At 38.7% G+C, this 6,328-nt stretch overlaps 1 long non-coding RNA gene across 1 annotated transcript; it reads left to right on the forward strand.

Annotated features, from left to right (window-relative positions):
• Nucleotides 1-2,795: 2,795 nt before the first annotated feature.
• LOC144377602 (uncharacterized) lies at nucleotides 2,796-4,964 on the forward strand. The gene is made up of 2 exons (XR_013438594.1): nucleotides 2,796-3,373; nucleotides 4,545-4,964. It is a non-coding gene; the product is annotated as an uncharacterized LOC144377602 (long non-coding RNA).
• Nucleotides 4,965-6,328: the final 1,364 nt, after the last annotated feature.

Raw genomic sequence — 6,328 nt, forward strand, 5'->3', positions numbered from 1 at the left:
GGTTACAAGACCATTTTAATAATATTAATTCTCCCGATCCAAGAACATGAAGGGTTTTTCCATCTTCTAGTGTCTTCTTTAATTTCTTTCTTCACTATTTCATAATTTTCATTTTGAAGGTCTTTCACCTCCTTGGCTATAATTATTCCTAAGTATTTTATTTTGGTTTTATTTTGAGGCTACTGTAAATGAGTTTCTTTTATTGATTTCCTTCTTTCAGCAACTTCATTATTGGTTTATAGAAAATCTACCGTTTTTTATGCAGATATTGTATCCAGCTATCTTGCTGAATTTGTGTATCAGTTCTCAAAGTCTGTTGATAGAATCTTTACAATCTTCTGAGTATAGAATCATATCATTGCTCTGGCTAAAATTTTAAGTAGTATATTTTGAATAACAGTGATGAGAGGGGATGCCCTTATCTTTTTCCTAATTTTAGAGGAAATGCTTTTCCCTATTCAGCATGATGTTATCATGTGTTTAATGTACATTGCCCATATTATGTTGATATATGATCCTTTGATTCCTATATTTTTCAGGGATTCTTTTAAAATGAAGAAATGCTGAATTTTGTCAAAGGCTTTTTCTTGTGTATTGAGATGGTCATGTGATCTTTATCCTTGATTTTATTTAAGTGTTATGTTTATTGATTTGTGTATATTGAACCATCCTTGACTCTCTAGAATGAAACCAACTTGATCAGGGTGTCTTACATTTTTAATGTATTATTGAATGTGATTTATCTCAAGGTCCTTGAAAAATAAGAAAAAAGCAAAACCAAAACCTATAGAAGGAAAGAAATTATAAAATTGAACCAAATGAATTAGAGACTAGAAGAAAAATACAAAAGGTCAATGAAATGAAGACCTGGTTCTTTGAAAAGATAAACAAGATTGACAAACCCTTAGTCAAACAGAGAGAGAGAGAGAGAGAGAGAGAGAGAGAGAGAGAGAGACCCCCAAATAAACAAAATTAGGAAAAGGGGAATATGACAATAGGTGCCACTGAAATCCAGATGATCATTAGGGACTATTTTCAAAAACCATAATCCAATAAAATGGAATATCTAGAAGGACAAATTTCTAGACACATATGCTCTTCCAGAATTGAACCAAAAGGCTATTTATATAAACATAGCAATAATAAGAAATGAAATTGAAGCAGTAATAAAGAACAATTTAAAAAAACAAGAACAATAAAAAAAGTTCATAACCAGGTAAATCCATGGCTAAATTTTACCAGACTTAAAAAAAAAACTTAATACCAATGTTCCTCAAACTGTTCCATTAAAAAGAGAGAAAGAAAGAAAAACAAACAAAGAAATCCTTCCAAATACCTCTGATACAGCTACAAAAGTCAGGTAAGGACACAACAACAACAAAAACCAGAACTATGGACCAATATCCTTCATGAATACAGATACAAAAAAACCTCAATAATATATTTTCAAATTGAAAGTGCCTTTTAATTGATATATTTAGACCATTGATATTTAAGGTGATTGTTGATATAAGTGGATTGATATCTACTTCTTTTTGTACTTTTTTAGTGAATGCCCTTGAGTTTTCAATATTCATATTTTAAACTAATTCATATACTCTTTAAAATAATGCTACCACTCCTTTTTAGGTAACAAATCCTACAAGAAAAGCTTGGTAGAACACATATCAACTTTACATTCCCCAAAAGAACATTTGACTCTCTCACTTCTAACACCAATACTAAAGTTAACGATGTCTTCCCCCAAGAACACGGAGTGAGTTGATTTTTTCTTTTCTTTTTTTTTCTTTTGGTACTAGGGATTGAACCCAAGGGTGCTTTAGTACTGAGCCATCCATAGCTCTATTTATTTTTTATTTTGAGGCAGAGTCTTACTAAGTTGTTTACGCCCCCACTAAATTGCCAAGGCTGGCTTTGAACTTGCAACACTTCTGTCTCAGCCTCCCGAGCTGCTAGGATTATAGGCTTGTGCCATCATGTCCAGCTTGAGCCCTTGATTTATATGTGCTCAGTTCATGTTGGCTTTCTCCGAAGAGTCAAATCAAATCATACTTTTTCTGAGTCAGAGTATGTCTGAGATCTTTAAATCCTTTTTTTTTTTAGGATTACAAAGAAAAAAAATGTGTTATTTTCAATGATTACCATTTGAGCCATTTAGCTTAGGATAAAGGCAGAATTCCTTTTAGGAGAGATCCACTCTGTAGTTTAGTTAAATATCATAAGGGGGTGTTTGTTTCAGTTAAATAATATCCCACCAAATTTCATGTCCACCTGGATGTAATTAGTTAAGATGAGGTCATGCTGGAAATAATCAGTTCTGATCCATTGACCAATGTCCTTATGAAAAGAAAAAACAAGCACACAGGGAGAGCCCCCCATGACATACTATGCCCCATGCTATTGCTTGCACTTGTAGAGTGATGTAGATTTTCTCTGAGCAGGTTAGGAAGAGTTGATATGGGGATGGAGACCTTTTTGCATCTCATATTGAGGGAAAAATTCAAAATTAATGGAGCTGGAAAACCTCCATATTTTGGATGGCCTGTCTGTCCCTTGGTATTACAAGGGATAACCCAGTATGTCCAGATGCTGGTCTACTTTCTTCTAGTATAATTGTCCTGTGAGAGGCAGGCAGCAAACTCACACTCTTGTGAGCAAAGAGAGTTTTATCTGGAAGGTTTTCTCACTCTAAGATACTGGGAAGAGGTCTATATTTGAGAGAATACATTGCCTGTGAAGACAGGCGTTACATTAGGGTATCTAGAAGAATATCTTTGCTTTCTGGAATTCAGTGATTGTGTCCAAATGCTGAGAAGAACTAGAAGCCATTCTTCTCAGGTAGAATTGAGCTGGCCCCTGGACATTGGCTGAAGATGGGGATTCAGACAGGGAAACATATATCAGAACCCCCTGAGGATGAAGTTAACTTGAGCTAGATAGCCCTAGGCATGGTAAGAGTGTGGTTATGTGGAATTTTTCATGGCTCACCCTTCCTTTACCCACGAATGCTCATCTTATTGCCATAGAGGTAGAAAAATTGCTTCTCTTCACAAGGACAGGTTACTATGCAGAACTGTTATGTAAGTATGGAAAGGGTGAAAAGACAAGACAAGAATATTCAAGTGTCATGGACATAAAACCACAGGGAGCAGTGACCACCCATGGGACTGGATGGAGGAGCCCAGGGAAGGAAGCTGGAATTACCAAAACATAGATACTTAAGGAGATGTCCCCTGCAGGCAAGACTCATACTACTGAAGAAAGGAGATCAGGTGTCTACGCTGGTTTCTCTGAGCTCAGAAGAAGGGTCCCTGTGAGGCTGGATGAAGACCTAGGGAAAGGACATCTAGCCAACTGGTGCTGGTGTCTGGAGGTAAGGTGTGATAAGGTTGATTCTGTGAATGTTGGGAAAACTACAAACTAGACCCAGCTGTTGCTAGAGCAACAATCTGTTGCTGCCAGTGTGGAGAAGAAGGACAGGCATGAGAATCAAACAAAAAAGAGCAGGTCTTCCCCATCCAGCCTTGAAGTCTTAGCTAATGCCTCCACTGCTGGAGACCCTCAGAGAGCAGCTGGCAGAGCACAAATGAGTCCCAGTCCCAGCCCACAAAGCTGAGTATGGACGGGTGAGCTGGGAGCAGAAGGCAATAGCTTCATGACTGGTACAGTCCACCTCTGGCTACTCAGCATCTGCAAATAACCTATCCACATTCCATACCTCAACTCAACAACTCCATGAATGCACCTGAAAAGTGCAGCTTCATACCACCCAGACACCTAACTTTCTCCCTGAGATGAGGAAAGTCATCATGTTCATCTCTGAGTAGTTTGAAACCAGGGTCAAGGCCGCCTGTGGGGGGAAGCTGTGTTGGCATTTGCCAGGTGGCCCCTTTGATCTCTAGAGCTTTTTATACACAATTCTGATGTTTTTCTTGGCAATTCTTTTTGTGTTTTTTATTGCATTTGGCGATCAACAGGGGAACACTCTAATTTAATAGCATTAAAAAAAAGTCTCACAGCTCATGTCTCCTGGTGAATGAAAATGCTGGGCTAAAATTTCACACTGTGAACTCACCTCTCTCTTTTGGCAGAACTTTTAGTATTAACTGAGTCTTTCCTAAGGTAATCTGAGGTTCTTATGACCTCTAAGCCCCCTTGGAGCTTCAAAATGGCTCAGAAAAAAAAATAAATGTGAAAAGAAAAGAAGTTGTTCCCTAACAGAAAATACTTTTAAAAAATTATTTCCACATGATGGAACATAAAATTTTGAAAATATTAGCTGTTAAAGTGAGGCTTCAAACTGGCAGACTGAATACTGCCCTAATCACTGTTGCTTGCTGAGTGTAGCATCTTTCTTTATTTTTTTTTTTTAAGTATTTGTGTATCCCTGACCAGGTATGATGAGGTCTTCAGTTTGCCCCAGTCACCATGTCCCTAATGTCTCACTCAGCTAATACATATGACTTATCTGTTACCTGAATGCAGGCTTTACAGCTTGGAAGAGCTAAATTAATATTGATTTTTTTTTCTCTTTCATTTTAAAGCAGGCTGTGTTACCAACCACAGACTCATGAAGATAGAAGACATCTGGCTCACCCTCCTGCCTTCAACAGAGCACCATCTGTGATCCTTAACAAAGTACAGCTTTGAGGGGTCTGTCCCCACAAGTCACTACATTAGAAATTCAGGGAGAGATCTGATGAAGAATAGCTCAGTGAATATACACCATGGACAAGTCACAAGAAAACATGAGACCCATTTCTTGGTGTGGATATTCAGCCCACCTAAAAAGAAAAATGTGAAGACACAAAGCAACATGCTTCATACTCAGACAAGCACAGAAAGTATAGCTTCCCTATTAACAGTAAACAATTCAATCTCCCTGGAGATCCACCATGTCCCCATCCCATGGAATAAATGGGAAACATACTTGACAATAAACAAGAATTCTATTTCTTTGGACATATGCCGTCTCCTTTTAGTTAATTACAGTCTCTTTGAGATAAATGCTTGCATCTTTCAAATCCTTCCTCTCTTCTTCTCCGCTTTATGAAAGCATTCATCTTGTCTTTGGGAAAGGACACAAGGGTAAGGGAGGGGAGTCCTTGTGCTGTTGTTACCTGCAGTCGATAGGGGGACATCCCTGATGAAGCCCACAGTTGTTGAATCTGTCAGGCCTGGTAGGCTTCCTTACTTACCATCAGTATGTTTCAAATGTGTGGCTGGTCTTCTGGTTCTCTGTTCCTTCCAAGTGCTATGTGGTATTTGAGGTGGGGAAATCTTACTGTTGGAGGAGAGGGCTTCTCTGGGCCATGCACATAGGTCAGGTACAGCTATGGCTCCTCTGATCTCTTTGGAGAAGCCCATGGGCATCTGTTCTCATGTGCTCTATTTTCACTGGAGGTTACAATTGTGGCTGGTGAACTCAGGGTCCAGTTTCTTGGTCCTCTCCCCTTGACTTGGTCTCTTAACTCGACACTCTCTGATACAGAAATCTGTCTGGGTCTAAGATCCAGCTCCCAGTCTGGTGACTTTCCCTGTAACTCTACAAGTCACTTTGCTCCAACATGGAAACCCCTCTGTAAGCTTGCCAAGGCTGTGCCATCCATTCTCCATCCTCCAGATCCTCCATTGGTCTACCAGTCTGTTTTGGTGACAATACCATGCTACAAGAGAATGAAGGAAGTGCTAAATCAGTTTCTCTGTCTCTCTCTCTCATCAGAACATTTGTAATTTATTCTTTTTTTATTTATTTAAAAAAATGAAAGTGGAATGCATTACAATTCTTATTACACATATATACCAAAATTTTTCATATCTCTGTCTGTATATTAAGTATGTTGTCACACAATTCACGTCTTCATACATGTACTTTGAATAATGATGTCTATCACATTCCACCATCCTTGCTAATTCTCTGCCCCCTCCCTTTCCCTCCCACCCCTCTTCCCTATCTAGAATTCATTTATTCCTCCCATGCTTCCCCTCCCTACCCCACTCTGAGTCAGCCTCCTTATATCAGAGAAGATATTTGGCATTTGTTTTTTTGGATTGGCTAACTTCACTTATTATCTTCTCCAACTCCATCCATTTACCTGCAATGCCATAATTTTATTCTCTTTTATTGCTGAGTAAAATTCCATTCTGTATATATGCCACATTTTTTTATCCATTCATCCACTGAAGGGCATCTAGGTTGGCTCCACAGTTTAGCTATTGTGAATTGTGCTGCTGTAAACATTGATGTGGCTGTGTCCCTGTAGTATGCTGTTTTTAAATCCTTTAGGTATACCCTGAGGAGAGGGGTAGCTGGGTCAAGTGATGGTTC

Source organism: Ictidomys tridecemlineatus, chromosome 5 (genome assembly GCF_052094955.1).
Source record: "Ictidomys tridecemlineatus isolate mIctTri1 chromosome 5, mIctTri1.hap1, whole genome shotgun sequence".
Taxonomy (NCBI): domain Eukaryota; kingdom Metazoa; phylum Chordata; class Mammalia; order Rodentia; family Sciuridae; genus Ictidomys; species Ictidomys tridecemlineatus.